Source organism: Talpa occidentalis, unplaced genomic scaffold, assembly GCF_014898055.3.
Source record: "Talpa occidentalis isolate TD23 unplaced genomic scaffold, MPIMG_talOcc4v2.1 talOcc4.2, whole genome shotgun sequence".
NCBI lineage: Eukaryota > Metazoa > Chordata > Mammalia > Eulipotyphla > Talpidae > Talpa > Talpa occidentalis.
In genome coordinates, this window is record NW_023602073.1 from 33,624,578 (window position 1) to 33,641,591 (window position 17,014).

A 17,014-nucleotide genomic window follows, 5' to 3' on the forward strand; every position below is an offset into this window, starting at 1 on the left:
TCACATACATGCACTTTCTCAGCTGAGAGCCAGGTTTGCTGACACTTTTTTGTAAAGCTCATGAAACTCCTTGGTATGAAAAATGAAGGACAAATATTTCAACTGATGACTTTGGTCATGGGGACCTCACTTGAGTAGCTGCAGGTAAAAAGGAAATGTCCCTGCTAAGGACGGAGGAGGCTGGCCCAGCTCCCACACGTGCTTTCTCCTCATGTTCCCTGATCCTGTCCTGAAGACCAGGACAGGCCAGTTCCTCAGGACTTCTTGGTCCTGCCTCCTCCCTGACCTCTCACAAAATGTTTTCTTCCTATAGGAAGAGAAGGAGAGAAATACTAAGTCTGGATATGTGGGGTAGGAAGGCCCTTAGAAAAGTGTAGATGGTGGGCCTCCCTGGTGGCACATGGGCTTGGGCACGGCACTATGGGGTGGTCTGCTGCCTCTGCAGAGCGAGTTCAGTCCCCAACCGGCCAGGGTGCATCTCACATGGCGAGACAGACCTCTCCTGTCACGCCCGCTGCTCCCCTCAGCAGTGTATTTCAGTCAGTCTGCCTGTTCTGTTCCCCACTCTGTCTCTGGTGAATCCTCTCACCCCCCGCATCTCTGGCCTTTATCCCAGCTCTTATATGCATAAATGAATAAATCTTTAAAAAAAGAAAAGAAAAGTGTAGATGGAGTCCATGGGGGAGCTCACCCACCCCATAATCGCTCCTTAGTCTCATCTTCTGGGCACTCTAACCAGGGTCTGTCTTCTGGTTTTGCCCCAACCAACTTTTAAAGTAAAACTCTGGGGCCTCCCTGGTGGTGAAAGGGTTTAAGATACAACCTATGAAGCTCGCCACAGCCACTACAGCACGAGTTCGATCCCCTGCCAGGGAGCTACCCACATGGCACAGCAGACCTCTCCTGATTCACCCTCTGCTGCCCTCAGCAGTGTATTTCAGCAGATCTGCCTGTTCTGTTCCTCACTCTGTCTCTGGTGAATCCTCTCACCCCCCCCCAACTCTGGCCTGTATCCCAGCTCTTATATGCACAAATAAATAAATCTTTAAAAAGAAAAGACCACCTAACTTCTCTTGTTGCAAAGGGCACCTGCATGTGTCTGTCTGTGCTCCTACTAGCATAACGTGAGGAGGTGGGGAGTCTGGCCCAGCCCTGCCCACCAGATCCCTCCCCACACTGACCTGTGTCTCTCCCTGATGACTTTCCTGCTCCAGCAGAGGCGGGACTGGGTCGTCTTCATCCCTGTCTTAACTTCTATTGCACTGAGCTGCAGCTTCTCCTCTGTTAAAATAGAGAATCTAAATAAATCTTTAAAAAAAATAAAATAGAGAATCTGATACTAAACAGAAGGGGCTGGGAAAGGCCACATGCAGTCGGATTCTGGCAGCAGCCGTAGCAGCTCTTGCCTTTCCTGGCTCTCCTTGCTTTCTCGGGAAACATGGCTTCCAGCGTGGCTGTCTCTGAAGGTGTCAGGAAAGTGTCCAAGGACATGAAGGTGCGTAAGTCATCAACACCACAGGAAGTGAAGAGGCGCAAGAAGGTGGTGCTCTTCTGCCCAAGTGAGGACAAGAAGAACATCATCCCGGAGGGCAGAGAAATCCTGGTAGCTGATGTGGGCCAGGCCATGAACAACCCCTACCCATCTTTGTCAAGATACTGCCAGACCAGGACTGTGCCCTCCATGATGCAACCTAACAGACCAAGGAGAGCAAGAAGGAGGCCTTGATGCTTATCTTCTGGGCCCCTGAGTGTGCACCCTTAAGCACAAAATCATCTCTGCCAGCTCCAAGGAGAAGCTGACATGGATCAAGTATGAATTACAAACTGCTGGGGCCTCCCTGGTGGCATAAAGGGTTATGTCTCCGCAGTATGAAGCTATCTGCAGCCACTGCAGCACGAGTTCGATCCCTGGCCAGGGAGTTACCCACATGGCACAGCAGACCTCTCCTGTCTCGCCCGCTGCTCCCCTCAGCAGTGTATTTCAGTCAGTCTGCCTGTTCTGCTCCCCACTCTGTCTCTGGTGAATCCTCTCAATCCCCACCCCACACCTCTGGCCTGCACCCTAGCTCTTGTATGCATAATTAAAAAAAAAAAAAACTCTACCCTGGCAGAGAAGCTGGGGGTAGCGTGTCATCTTCCTGGAGGGCAAGCCCCTTCCAACCCCTGCCTAAAGCATCTGGCTTCCCCAGACCTGCCCACAGGGGTTGCAGGCTGCCCCCTTCCTGCCAGACCAGAAGGACTAGGGAATCCCAGCAGGGGGAGGACAATGCCTCCACCTAGTTGCCAAAAGCCCCCCCAACCCCAGAACTTCTTCCAACCTCCATCCCTGACAGATCTGGCCTTCCCAAACCACCTTTGATCTGATCCCTCTTGGGTTTAAGCAGACCACGTTCCCCCCAGAAGGGAATTATGACTGTTTTGTGCTCAGTTCTGTTCTCCTCCTCTGGGTGCCCCCATCTCCAGCAGCAAGAGGTATATTGGGGTATTTTTTATAAAGATTTATTTATTTATTTATTTATACAAGAACTGGGGTACAGGCCAGATGCGCAGGAGGGTGAGAGGCTTCACCAGAGACATATATACACAGTTTTCTTTTAATTGTTGTGCTTTTCCTTTGTAATAGAAGGTCCCTTACTAGTCCTGCCTCCATGAGTGGCCATGACCAGGGAGGGGGAGGGGAACCAGGCAGTGTGGGGAGTGGGTCATCTCTACGACATCCCGTTTCTACACAGAATCAGACAGCACAGGGTTGCTATTGCTGTTGAAAGGTGGCAGCACGGAAGAGAAGGAACAGTGAGGGCTTGGAGTATTATTAAAAAAAAATAAATACCCCGGGACTCCCCTTATGGCGCAGGTGGTTGAGCACAGCGCTGTGAAGCTGTCTGCAGCCTCTGCAGCGCCAGTTCGATCCCAGCCGGCGGGTGAGGGTCCCACATGGCACAGCAGACCTCTCCTGTGTCGTGCGCTGCTCCCCTCAGCAGTGTATTTCATCAGTCTGCCTGTTCTGCTCCCCGCTCTGTCTCTGGTGAATCCTCTCACCACCCCTTCCCCCATACCTCTGGCCTGTACCCCAGTTCTGGTATGCATTAATAAATAAATCTTTAAAAAAAAAAGAAGGAAAAAAATAAAATGAAAAAAAAAAGGAAATGCAGGAACATTCATCTGGGAGATGAGTCATAAAGATAAATCTCTCAAACAAGGGGGAAATTGCAACAAATGGGGGGAAGACAAACTCTTAGTCTTGCTAATGCCCATCAAAGACAAACCTGTAGGGACATAGGGGAAAGACAACCTTGTTAATGCCTGTCTAAGAGACTAGTCATTTGTAACTGTATCACCCCCACCTGTAGAGGGGCTGAGAGGAGGGTCAGACAGGGAGCAGGTCGGGCAGCAGGGGAGGGAGGGGTATGGGGGTTCCTGTGTCCATTAAGGGGGTCAGTGTAGATGGTGGGATGGGAGCAAAGCCCTGGGGAGGAGTGATGGGGGTGAGGGTCCCATGGAGGGAACAGCCCATGGGGGACTGGCTGGTGCCAGGTGAGCAAGGACAGAGGGGGTCGCCCTGCTCATTACTTACAGGAAGGACATGAGAGGTGAGCCTCAACTAGTGACTTGATGGTCATAAGTTATATCTCAATTCAGTGGCTTTAGAACCATATTAAGAAATGGGTCTACAAGTTGCCCTGTGTCTGTCCTCCACTGTATCCACAGTGAGGGCTTGTGGGGCAGGAAACTGCCTCAGCCCACGAGGAGCTGAGCACAGACGGCTTCACTGCACAGATGCTCTCAAGGAACTTCCTCTGCGTGGTCCTGAGTCACGTGATGAGATGCTGACATTACGCTGCTTCTGTGATGGGAGAGACTTTGGGGGGCCTTGGGTGGGAGGCAGCTTATTTTTCATGTGGGCAGAATGGAAATAATGAGTGCCCAGAAGTTCTTCTGTGTTGATTTTTGATTTTCCACCAATTCTGTGATAAACATGAGGGGAGACAACTCCCCCCTGTGAGTGTGTCTGACTCTCTGGCTCTTCCTTGTGAGGAGAATGAAGCAGAAGGGACGTGCACGTCAGAGTCAGGCTCACAGGGGCTGAGACTTCCCGCCCGGGCTCCCCTCCTGGTCCCTCTCTGGGGTGACTCCCTGCACACGGTGGACCCTCAGCTAAGGGGACGCCCACAGGACAAGGACCTGAGGGTTTTCTCCAGGAGCCACATGCAGGAGCTCTGAGGCAGGTCCTTCCACGCTGATCACGGCCGTTCAGATCCGCCAACATCTCGTCCCCATCGCAGCCTCGTGGGACCCAGAGCTGGAGCCTCTGAGTGAGGCCCCTCCTGCCGCCTCCCCCTCAGAGACTGTGGAGACGCCAGAACTTTGTTTTAGGTGCAAAGTAGGAAGTGATTTGGTACAAACCAGTAAAATATTCAGGCGATAAAGTGATCAGTGGCTGTTTTCTCACAAGAAACAGTGGAGGCCAGAGTAGCTCACGTGACGGTCAAGGTCCTGATTGCAATGAGCTGTCAGACAAGGATTCCACGTCCTCTGAAGTGTCCTTCAAAATATGTGATTTTAAAAAATGAGTTCTACCGTTTTTAGATTCCCATTTAGTTTTACTCTTTTGTTTTCTTTATACTATCCCCAGAGCGGTGTCTGCAGGGTCACGGCACAGAGGGGCTGTCAGCAGCCTGGAGCTGTGAGCAGGGCTGACTCTGACCCGCCTGCAGGGAGTGGGGCCCTGGAGCCCCAGAATCAGCCCCAGGGCTGGCCCTCCAGAGCAACACAGGCCTTTCTCCTCTTGATTCCCTGAATCACCTCCTCTTGATTCCAGGAATCTCCCTGCCACCCGAGCATTGGGGAGTTGGGGAGGATGTTGTGGCTCAGGAAATGGGGGCCTCCTCCTAACCATCTGTCCTCTCCTCCTCTCTCTCCTTCATCAGCCTGAGTGTGCGTGTTTGAGTCACACCAGCCCTGCACGGACAGGAAAGGCCCAGAACTTAAGTGATTCCCTGGTCAGTTACAGCACCAGCCCCTCTGCAGTCCCACCAGGGGAGACAGAGACTCTCCCAGCCCCAGCCAGAGCCGCGTCACCCACACAGACCTTCCCCTCACAGTGTCCCCGATGCTGCCCCTTCCTAGCCCCACCCTTCCAGGTGCCCCCACCACTCCTTTTGGGCCCCATTTTCCTAGTCCCCATTTTCATCCTCTGCTCCATTTCCAGGAGCCTCCCCGTCTTCCTAGTCATGCCCTGGGGGCTCTCCTCAACCTCCCCTCATTCAGGGATGGAAAATTTTTTAAATATGTATATTTATTTCCTTACAGCGTGGGTCATCTTTCTATAGTTATTGTTTCTCTTAGGTGCGGCCCTTCCACCAATGATCCACCACACACCACCACCAGCTCCCCGGCTCTGATCACTCCTGCTCCCCCTGCTGCAAGACGTGGATGGGTGGTCGGCCCACGGGTCTTGGCGTTTTCCTGGAACCTTGTCCTTTTCCTGGGTGAGGACCTGGGCTCCTGGGTAGAATTGAATGTTAATTCCCTGGAAGCAGAAGCAGAAACAAATGACAGAGACTCTGGAGTCCAAGGATCCATCCGAGACTAAAGGAAACTCTATATTTGGGGATCAGCCCATAATCTGGGAATCAGCTGTAATGACCTGGAAACCTGCTTTGTCCTTTGGCCATAGGACCAAGAAAATTTGAGGACTTCTGACCTGACACTGGACTTGGGCGCCCCCTTGTGTGCAGATCCCTGTCCTGCCGCTGGGGGCCCAGGGAGCCTGGGGAGGGCCTGGCTGAGCAGGAGAAAGGGCGGCTCTGGGCTCCTGTGCTCAGCCCTGTGGCCACACGGGGGCGCTGCCGCGCTGCTCCGGATTCTGGTGGAGCCGCCAGGACGGGGCGGGGCTGAGGTGGGCAGAGTTGGGGGTCCTGGAGGGCGGCGTCCTGGGGGTGAGATGCTCTGTGAGGAGTCAGAGCAGCAGGGCTCAGAGGAGAGGAGACTCCGGAGCCTGCCCTGTGTGTGAGGTTTCCAGCTTTTCTACTCAGAACCCCTCTCTCCAGTCCCTGGACGGTGATTCCTGGGACCACTGGAAAAGAGAAAATATTTCCTTCTATAACCTATTAAATATTGAGAGTATTTTAAAAAATAACATTTAAAGAATACTGTTCGATTTACAGAAAAGTTGCAAAGGCAGTACACGTCTTGTTTCTCCCACACCATTTCCATGTTAACATCCTACACGAGTACAGTTTTTTTTTTTTAACAACTACTGCAGCAATGTTGACATAATAACTAAATGCCATACTTTCATTTCAGTTTTTGCTAATGTCCATTTGATGCTCCATAATCCCATCCAGTTTGCCTGGATGGCAGTTCCTCAGACTTTCCTTGCAGGATGACAGTTGAGGTGGAGTGTTGGGGGGATCTTGGAGACCTGTCACAGAAAAGCTTCACCAGAGTCCTCCTCTCAAAGTGGAGGTCTTCACCAGAGAGTCCTCCTCTCAGTGGCGTGAGGGCACACACACACACACACACACACAAGGAAAGAAGACGATGCTTGTGCAGACACCAGTAGACAGGAGGAGCTGCCCTTGGAGAGGGCGGGTGTGTGAGGAGAAGCCTGCAGGCCCTAGGTGGAGCCTTGGGAGCAGAGCTGCGTCTTCCTGGGGCAGAAAGCGCACTGAGGTAATGTTCTAGTTGGGAGGGTTCATTCCTTTGTGGAATTGTCATCTGTTGTTAAATTAATTACTTCTATGGTGTGACTGGGCTGATTTGTCAGGAGCAGCGAGTCTCTGCAATGGCTCCATCCCTGTATCCCGCCTCTGGTCTGCACCTCCTTATACTTCCTGTAGCATCTGATACTTGCTATAGCAGTTGGCCCACAGCGATTTTCATTTCCATAATTGATTTAATGACTATGTTAATCACTTCTACCCCCACCTCCAGTTTCAGGTCTTGTGACCCCTCCACCCTAAATTTCCTACTCTTAGCCTCCATCAAGGAGCACTGCTCAGGAGTATTGTCCCTCAATTTAGGTTTTTTGTTTTGACTGGGACTGTGGGTTTGGGGAAGCAGACTCCAGGGGTGCAGGGACATTGTCCACTCACCACGGCAGTGCTCATTATGTCCACCTGACCCATCACTGATGGTGTTAACCTTCAACACCTGGCTAAGGCACACTTTCCCAGATTTCTTCCTGAAAAGCTTCTCTTTTTCCCATTTATTTAGAGGCTGTTGTCTTTGGAAGGAAGTCAGTATGGGCAGCTCACACTTATGGGTGTGCTGCTATAAACATTTACATGCATGATTCTACTCCTAGGCATTGACCCAAATGACACAGAAACATTCATTTCAAGGGCACCTGCACCCCTATGTTTATAGCAGCACTATTTACAATAGTTAAGTTATGGAAACAACCCAAATGCCCAAAAATAGATGACTGGATCAAGAAGATGTGGTACATATACACCATGGAATATTACTCAGCAATCGAAAAAGGTAAACACATGCAATTTGCAGCAACATGGATGGAGCTGGAAGGGATCATGCTCAGCGAAATAAGCCAGAAAGAAAAAGAAAAATACCAGATGGTCTCACTCATAGCAGGAATCTAGAAAACCTAAATAAGGGACTAGGAAAAAGAATAACTATAATAAAGAAAAAAATCAAAATCACCAAGCAACTATAAACCAGAGACACACTATGGGGGGAGGGGAGAAGAGGGATTGGGGTCAAAATGAGGGGGTGCAATTGTATGGGGAATATAAAAAAATAAATCTTAATAAAAAAATAAAGTAGAAAAAACCATTTACATGCATGCAGAGTTTTTTAATATAAGTTTTCATTTTTTTAAAGATTTATTTATTCATGCATACAAGAACTGGGGTACAGGCCAGGGATGAGGGGGTTGAGAGGATTCACCAGAGACAGAGTGGGGGCAGAACTGGCAGCTAACTGAAATACACTGCTCAGGGGAGCAGTGGACGAGTCAAGAGAGGTCTGCTGTGCCATGTGTGTCACCTCCCCAACTGCACACAGCTTCATAGGTTGCGTCTTAACCCCTTGTGCCTCCAGGGAGGCCCCCAAATGTGTTTTCAAATTATTTGGGTAACTAGCTGGGGCAGTGATCGCTGGGCTGTATGTCAGGTTTTTGGGTTTTCAAAGAAACTGTCAAAGATCTTTGACAGTGACCGCACCCTTTAGCATTCCTGCAGGCAGTGTTGAGGCTCCTGTTGTCCACATCCTGGGCAGCACCTGTGCAGGGTTTGCATTTTTCAGCCCCTACCAGGTGTGATGGTGTCACTGTTGTTCCCTTTGTCTTTCCCTAGTGCCCTGTGATGCTGAGCATCTGTTCATGTTCTTCCTTGTCGTCTGTGTCTCTTCTTGGTGACGTGTCTGTTAAAGTCTTTTGTCCATTTTTCAAATGAGGCACCACTCATTTACAACACTGTTTTTGTCCCTTTTAAAATTGTGTTATTTCTCTCTGCTCATTGAGTTTTAAGCGTTATTTTGTAAATTCTAGATACAGTCCTTGATCAGATTCATGATTTGCAAATGTTTCCCCCACTCTGTGTCCTGAACTCCTGTACTGACAGGAAAACAAGCATTGTTGTCCAGACAGAAGCATGGATTATATATATATATATATATATATTTTTTTTTTAAGAAGAGAAATGATAAATCACTAACTGTTTTTGAGCAGATGTCCTAGCTGACTGGGTGTTGGGGGGGTGACTTACCTATGTGTGTCCTTGAGTGTTATTTAAATGTTCTTGTATGTGCATGAAATATGCTTTCAAAAGTAAATTACACTACATTACTCAATTTATAACACTCCTCACACATCACGACCAAATCACGTGTTAAGACCAGACTGGCACGTGTGTTACCAGTGATGGACCCGCACGTCACAGTCGCCAAACTCATGGTTTCCCTTTGGGTTCACTCTGGTGTTGTCCGTTCTGTGGGTGTTGTTGGACAAATGTACAATGACCTGTGTCCATCAGAGTATTTTCACTGCCCATAATGTCTTCTGTGCTCCAATGAAACAAAAGCAAAAAAAAACAAAAACCCAATGGAATCACATGAGACTAAAAAGCTTCTACATAGTGAAGCAAACTATCATTAAAATGAAAAGACAATATTGAGTCAGAGAAAATATTTGCACATCATCAATCCAACAAGGAGTTACTATCCAAGATCTACAAAGAACTCCAAAACAAGGAAACAACCCAATCAAAACAGGGGCAGAGAAGCTAAATAGGTACTTTTCTAAAGAAGACACACATGTGGCCAACAGGTACATGGATACATGTTTATCATCATGTGCTGTCAGGAAAATGCCAATTAAAACCACAATGAGTTACCACCTCACACCTGTGAGAATGACCCGTTGAAGGGTGTGGAGGGAAAGGAACTCTGGCACATGAGGATGAAGTCTGGTCCTGTTAGCGGGCTGAATGAGGGGTTCCCAGGGCCCTCAAACCTGTACACTCTACCTGGGATCTGCATCAGCTGCCTAAAGACAAAATCTAACACATAACATTTTTGTTAGAAAAGAACTTGAACACAATGAGTGTGCAATAGAGAATTAGTGTGTAATAGGGAAAGAGAAGAGAAAGAACATAGATAAATAATTCCCAATTAAGCACCCAAAGCTACCCGTCCCCTCATGGGTAAATGTCCAGCCAAACAGGCTTGGCTCAAAGCAGAACCACTGAGGCCCAAAAGCCTGCCACAATCTATGGCACCTACTGGTGACCCATGGGACAGGGGCAGGAGGGGCCAGGCAAGTCTGGAAGGACAAGAGCAATGTCAAATCCACATCAAGATAACAGCTGCCATTGTCAGGCTCCCCTGGGTCTCTCACCCACATCTCTGTCTCTTTCACGTGTCTCTGACCCTACATAGGTCCTCACACGTGTGCTCACAGGCTGCACCTGCAGAACTTCCTCTTGCACCTGTGCGTGTCCACAGGGCGTCTGTCCTGAAATCCTCCATGTCGCTTCAATAATGATGTATTGTATCGCCTCAGTACCCAGGACTCATAAGTATCCTTTTGCTTTAAACTTGATTCCTCATTTTCCCTCTATATCAACATCCTTTCAGTGAGAAGGTTTGAAGTGTTTGGGGAGAAACAGGAACCCTCTGCTGCATGGTCCCCCTCCTAGATGATGTTGTCATCAGGGCTCACGGCCTTATGGTCACATCTCCTAGCGCACAGCCCTCCCCGGGCAAGGACTGGTCATGGGAGACAGACTTACAGCTTCCCGTGGCCTGAACTTTTCTCACCATTTGGTTCCTGCTTTTTCCATGAGGGCCGAGCAGGAGGAGGGGAGTGTCCAGCTCCTCTCCGGAACCCTCAGCCTCTGTCCTCCCTCAGGCGTCAGGGCATGAACAAGGACAGGGAGTCGGGGTACCTGCTGTGTCTAGGTTCTGCCATCACTGGCCTGATGCTCTTTTCATTATTTACCCTCATCTAGAAAATAAGAATGGATTTGAAGTTCTTTTTAGCTCAAATCCTAACACTCTGGCAGGCATGGATTTTGTTTTTAAGATTTATTTAATTATTTTTAAATGTATGTGTTTATGCATACAAGAACTGGGGAACAGACCAAAGGTGGGAGTGAGAGGGTTCACCAGAGACAGCGGGGAACAGAACAGGCAGAGTGACTGAAATACACTGCTGAGGGGAGCAGTGGACAAGTCAGCAGAGGTCTGCTGCGCCATGTGGGTATCTCCATGGCCAGGGATTGAACTCGTGCTGCAGAGACTGCGGACAGCTTCATAGGTTGCATCTTAAGCCCTTGTGCCACTAGGAGGCCCAAGATTTATTTATTCATGCTTATAAGAACTGGGGTACAGGGCAGAGGTGTGGGGGGTAAGAGGATTCACCAGAGGCAGTGGGGAGCAGGACAGGCAGACTGACTGAAATCCACTGCTGAGGGGAACAGTGGGTGAGACAGGCGAGGTCTGCTGCACCATGTGGGTTGCTCCCTGGTCGGGGATCTAACTCGTGCTTCAGAGGCTGTGGATAGCTTCACAGTGCTGTGCTTAACCCCTTATGCCACCAGGGAGGATGAGGCATGAATTTTTGCAGCTTCACTTGTCACTTTCTCAGGACAGAACAGAGAAGGGGGGTCAAGTGGGCGCAGGACACCACACCCTGCAGCGGGACAGTCACCAGTTCCACTCTCAGGTTATGTTAAAACAGGGCAATGTTGGGGACAGTCACTGTCTCTGGGTCCTCATCCATGTGCTCACACTTGCAAGACAACACTCAGGCTCAGGATGTAAAAGCAACAGGGTTTATTAAAAAGGGGAGACTGCAAACAAGGAAGGAGTGTCTAAGCCCAGAAATGGCCATCCGTCCTACCTCAGACAGTGTCCTCAGTGTCCACCGGTCCAAAACAAAGGCTACTCACACAAGCTGTGCTATGACAGCCTGGAGCTGGTGACAACAGGTAAGCAGTGGAGCAGGATCCAACTCCCGGTGGCAGCTGGGGGTGATCCCAGGTGGGGCTGCTCAGGTGACGCTGCAGCAGCCAGCAACAGCTGTCCAAAGGCCAGGCGGACAGCACCAGACCCATGACTGGACAGTGCAAGATGTGATAGCACCAGGAGATGGTGCCCAAGGATGAGAAGTGGTGGACAGCTCTCAGAGGAGGCCAGATACAGGTCAGCAGTGCTGGTCAGCACTGGTCCAGCAGGCAATGGTGCCAGAGATGCCAGTTTACATCTTAATCAAGATGCCATTGTACCAACAGCAAACAGCCTTAGAGAGGCTGGGCATAAGCCACCAGCAAACAGCCCCTTTAGAAACCCCAGGGACAGCCTGACGATGTTCTCTGCAGGCGGTGTTAGAGCCAGGGCCAGAGGCAGGTGTAGCCATCAGGTCTCAGAAAGGTCTCTGGAAAGGTCTCACACTCTGCAGAGGGCTTGGCAAAGATCTTTCTAGGAGTACCGACAAATCTGACCAGGAGCTGTCTATCAAGTGGCTCAGGCTGGCTGCTGCTCTGGCTTGTATCCTCTTCAGGGTGCCACCTTTCAAGCTTGATTGGCCCCTTTATAATCCCAGCTGTTTGGTTGGTGCCAGTGGAGCTCCAATCAGATTGGTCCATTTAGAGGCCTGGATGGTCTCAAAAACCTTGAATGGTGGGGTGCTCCCTGGTGGTGCAGGGGTTAAAGATACAGCACAATCAAGCTATTGCCAGCCACTACAACATGAGTTCGATCCCTGGCCAGGGAGCCAATCCACGTGGCACAGCAGACCTCTCCTGTCTAGCCCGCTGCTCCCCTTAGCAATGTATTTCAGTAGATCCTCCTGTTCTGCTCCCTACTCTGACTCTGGTGAATCCTCTTACCCCCAACACCTCTGGCCTAAACCCCCATTCTTGTGTGCATACGTAAGTAAAAATAAAAATCTCTTTTAAAACAAACAAACAAAACAAAAAATATCTTGAATGACACCTGTCAGAGCCTGAATCTGTTTGGTCCATTACAATTCTGGCACTGTGTTCTCAAATGAAACACCTGCCCATGTGTCCAGATGCCTGAGGTCAGATAGTCTCACCCTGGAGTGCAGGCTGCTGTCACTCAGAGGGCATCAAACAGGCCCGTAGGCTGCACGCAGTAAGGTCCCCTCTCCCCCCAGCATCAGGGATCACAGTGGGAGTGGGCTTCAGCAGGGCTACATGCTCACCTGAGCATCCAGAGCAGGCACCCCTCTATCACAGGCCACCAGGCCGGTCTCCCACCTGCCACAGCACAGCCCAGGCCAACGCTGCCAGAGCTCAGGGAGGCCCACAGTCCACATGCTGAGTTTGGGCCTAGAATGCCATGGGCCTCTCTCCCCGTGGCTTCTGTCAAGGCTTGCTACTGAAGCGGGCCTCAGCAAAGATGGTCATACCCCACCACTTGCACCAGGCTGCAGGGATCCAGATTAAATGTAGAAGCAGGAAAATGACCCTGGGCAAGTCTGCCCCCAGAGGACAAACTGACCAGAATAAAACTGAACCTGCTGTTCCCTCTTGTGGTGGCTCCTGGCAGCGTGGAGAGCACACAGTGACCTCGGCGGGTCAGAGAGTCACTCAGCTGAGAGCAGGCCTGGCAGAAGCTGTGGCCACAGGAGGTGCTCCCAGGGGCCTCCTGTCTCCAGGCAGATGCTGCAGGTCACTTCTTCCAGGGGGGGTCCAGTAGTGACCCCAAGGCCATGACTGTCCTGCAAGGTGGGTGAGGAAGGTGAACAAGGGAGGGCAGAGGAGACGCTCAGGGAGGAGGTGACCACACCTGCCCTGGTCAGACCGCAGGAGCCTCCTCCCTGCCCCGCACACTCTCACCCTCTCCAGTCTCTGCTCCCCACGGCACCCAGGCCTTTCTCAACATGGACCCTCACCTGCCTTCTCTGCTCCCCACACCAGGCAGGGAGGGCTCACAGGGCCTGGCATCACCTCCACTTTCTCTCCCACCTCACCTGCCTCCAGCACCAGAGCAACATCAGGAGGAATGTTTTTTAATTTGACTTGTCAGTAGAAGGGCGCCTGGGCAGGTAGTGGGTGCCCGTCACTAAGAGGACCCAACCCTCACTCTGGATGTTTCCAGTGGATGTGACCACACTGAGGCCTCAGCCTACTCAGCTCAGAGACCCTTCCTCACTGCAGCTGCCACAGCAGGGGGCCCTGGGTGGTCAGAACCCTGGGTCGCCCAATGTGTGGCCTGGGCTGCGCTTCTGAGTCTCACTCCCCACAGTCATGAGTTACGCTGGGATCATGGTATCTGACAACTCACAGGGTGTCGTGGGTTAAACTGAATAATTCATGCAAATGTTTCTCTTATTTTCACTGTTGACTTTTTTTCTTTTTTTTTTTTTTTGGTTGTATTATGAAAACTCAGTTCAACACTTTCTCCTTCTCCCAGGTTTTTTCTAATTGCACAGCCTTGTTACAGCAACAACCCAAATAAAAGATCTTTTATTGTTAAAAAAAAAAAAAAACTTCCCTCCAATCCCAGTAGCAAATATCATAATGATACTTACCTTTCTGTGCTCTCCTCCAGCGTGGCCATGCGGACAAGCAGATGCATCCTGAACGCTAGTGGGGAGAGGCGTGGGGGACGCAGCCTGGGTTTGACCTGACATCTTCTCCCTGCTGCACATGGAGGGTTACGCTGGGGAGACGGGAGAGCCCCAGAATGAGAAAGAAACGTCAGTTCACCCCTCTAACATTACATCTTCGCCTAGGAGCTGAGGGAGACCCTGGTGGGTCCTCTAAACTTGAGCAGCCTGTTCAGCTGCCATTTGTGTGACCTGCAGCTCTGCATTCCTGCACAAGGTCAGAGCTGCCCGGTCACTCAGTCATGGGAGCCAGACCTTACAAGGTGCCTTTCAAATCTTTCGAGAGAGAAAGCTTGATGTCCCTGGGAAGGCGATGCATCACGAGGGGTGACAAGGGAGCCCAGAAGCTGACCAGCGGACCGCCTTGTTGATAAGATTAGGCCCATGGTCCAGGGTCTGGGGTCTGGTTTCGATTCCAACACGTGATCATCAAGCAGATAAGAATTATCTGGTCAGCAGACTCCTGTCCCCCTGAAGCCCAAGATGACATTCCTTATTTCACCCACCCTTTCCTCCTTGTCCTCCTGCCCCACGTAACTGACGCTATATGATTATTCTAGAATAAAAATGTCCCGGATCTTCCTCTTCCGCAGCATCCTGCATCATGTAGCCTGCTCCACGACTCCCGTTTCTTTATCAGTGTGGTGTTGCCCGACGCAACAGACCCTGCTCCATCTCCCCTCCCTTCCTGGACTGTGGACAAAGGCTCAGCTCAGGAACTGGGGTGACCTGGGCTAATCCTGCCCCTGGGCCAGGCCAGCAGGACACACACTCCTCCCTCCCCTTGTGGGACTCCCTCCAGCTCTGGTCTAGAGAGAAAGTAGCTGCAGCTCATGGAACAACCTCATTTTGAGGCCCGTGGGTTTTCTATGGTGACTCCAAAGAAGATGAACGTCGGGGACTGGAGATGAACATTGGCGACTGCGGGAGGGAGATATCAGGGGTGAAGTTACCACCACATCCTAGCAGGGCCCTGGAGGGGGGTCCTGCCCAGCTCCTTACACCTCAAGCCAACCATGAGTTATTTGTAAACCTCAGCCTCTTCTTAAGGTCCAATGCCTTTTCAGTCCCGCTTAGAAACTGCTTCTCCACGGAACCGCATTTACTGAGGTGTTGTTCTGACACTCTTTGCTCTGTGTGTGATTTGAATTCATTTATTCTGGGGCTTGATGTTAATTGTCTTCCCATCATCTTGTGTTGTGTATCCTGTCATTCATGTTGTGCGTGCACACACACACACACACACAATATCCCCTCTCCTTGGGAACCAGACCCTCACTCAGCACTGGGGTTACTCTGATCCTCTGTCTCTGGTCCCCTCAGAGCCGTCCTCTCTGCAGTGTCTCTACTCAGCGGGGTCTGAGCAGCCCCAGGAGTCCCTGCACCTCCTGCCTCTGACCTTCTGGGAAACCAGCCCTTCAGCCTGTATGACAGTGAGGAGGCGAAGGCAAAATCCTGAGGTCAGAGATGGGTGGAGGAGACAATTTGCTTTTTTTGTTTCTTTTCCCCTCATTGTACTATTCAGTTGAGGTAACATTGCTTTACACACTGTATGTGTTCAGAGGCCCAGTGTCACCCCTCTTCAGATGTTACCACATCATGCCTACCACAAGGGCACCCACAGTCTTCATCATTGTCCACTGGACCCTCTCCCTACCTTGTTTCCGGCTCTTACCCCCACCCCATACCTTCAATTCCACAGTCACATTTCTAGAGTTTGTTTTGGTTTAGTTTCACCTGTGCCTGCTTTGTTTCTTTATATTCCACATATGAATGAAATCATCCAGTATTTAACTTTCTCCTTCACACTTATTTCACTTAGCGTAATCCCATCCATATCTATCCTTGTTGCAAAGTCAGTATTTTTTTCTTTTTCATGGCTGAGTAGTATTCCATTGTGTATATAGTTTGTATTCTTTATCCTCTCACCTGCTGTTGAGCACTTAGGTTGTCTCCATTTCTTGGTTATTGCAGACAGTGCTGCAGTGACCATAGGAGGCGCATATTCCTCGGAATTAGTGTTTTACCGTCTTTGGATAAATACCAAGGAATGGAATGCTTGACCATGGGACTGGTCTATTTTGAATATTTGGAGGAACCTTCATTTGTTTTCATAGGGGCAGCACCAATGTGCTATCCATAGAAAAGAGAGGCTCCAGGTTACCGCCCCACCCAAGGAAAGGTGGGGCTGAGCAGCGATGAGAAGCTAAGGAAGAGGAGGAAAGATGTGGAGTGAGATGAGGGAAGAAGACTGGAGGAGGCGCATGGAGCAGAGAGACATGGGAAGAAGCCAGGCTTGTTCCTCAGGCTTGGACTTGTGCCAGGGAATTGGGGACACAGGAGGAGACACGTGAAAGAGACAAACACTTGGGTGAGAGACCCATGGGGAGGCTGACAATGGCAGCTGTTATCTTGATGTGGATTTTGATTTTGCTCTCGTCCTTCCAGACTTGCCTGGCCCCTCCTGCCCCTGTCCCATGGGTCTCTACCAGTAGGTGCCTTACCCTTGTGGCAGGCGTTCGGGCCCCAGTGGGCCTGTTTTGGGCCAACCCTGTTTGGTTGGGCATTTACCCATGAGGGGACGGGTAACATTGGGTGCTCCACTTGGGAACTATTCTAACTATATTCTTTCTCTTCTCTCTATTGCACATTAATTCTCTATTGCACACTAATTGTATTAAAGTTCTTTTCTAGTGAAGGTCTTACGCTTTAGAGTATGTTTTGCCTTTATTCAGATGATGGCAGATCCCATGTAGAGTGTACAGGTTTGAGGGTCCTGGGAAACCCTCATTCTGCCCACTAACAGGACCAGACTTCATTCCCACACCCCATGTACCAGAGAGAGTTCCTTTTTCTCCACACCCTTCAGTGGGTCATTCTCACAGGTGTAAGGGGGTAACTCATTGTGGTTTT

General features: G+C 50.3%; 1 protein-coding gene and 1 pseudogene across 1 annotated transcript in view; both read left to right on the forward strand.

Moving 5' to 3' along the window:
- LOC119251183 (patr class I histocompatibility antigen, A-126 alpha chain-like) overlaps positions 1–17,014 on the forward strand; it is a gene marked incomplete at its 5' end in the record, with an annotated part of 301,825 nt that overhangs the window by 156,219 nt on the left and 128,592 nt on the right. The window lies entirely within an intron of this gene.
- LOC119251182 (cofilin-1-like) lies at positions 1,319–1,960 on the forward strand (annotated as a pseudogene).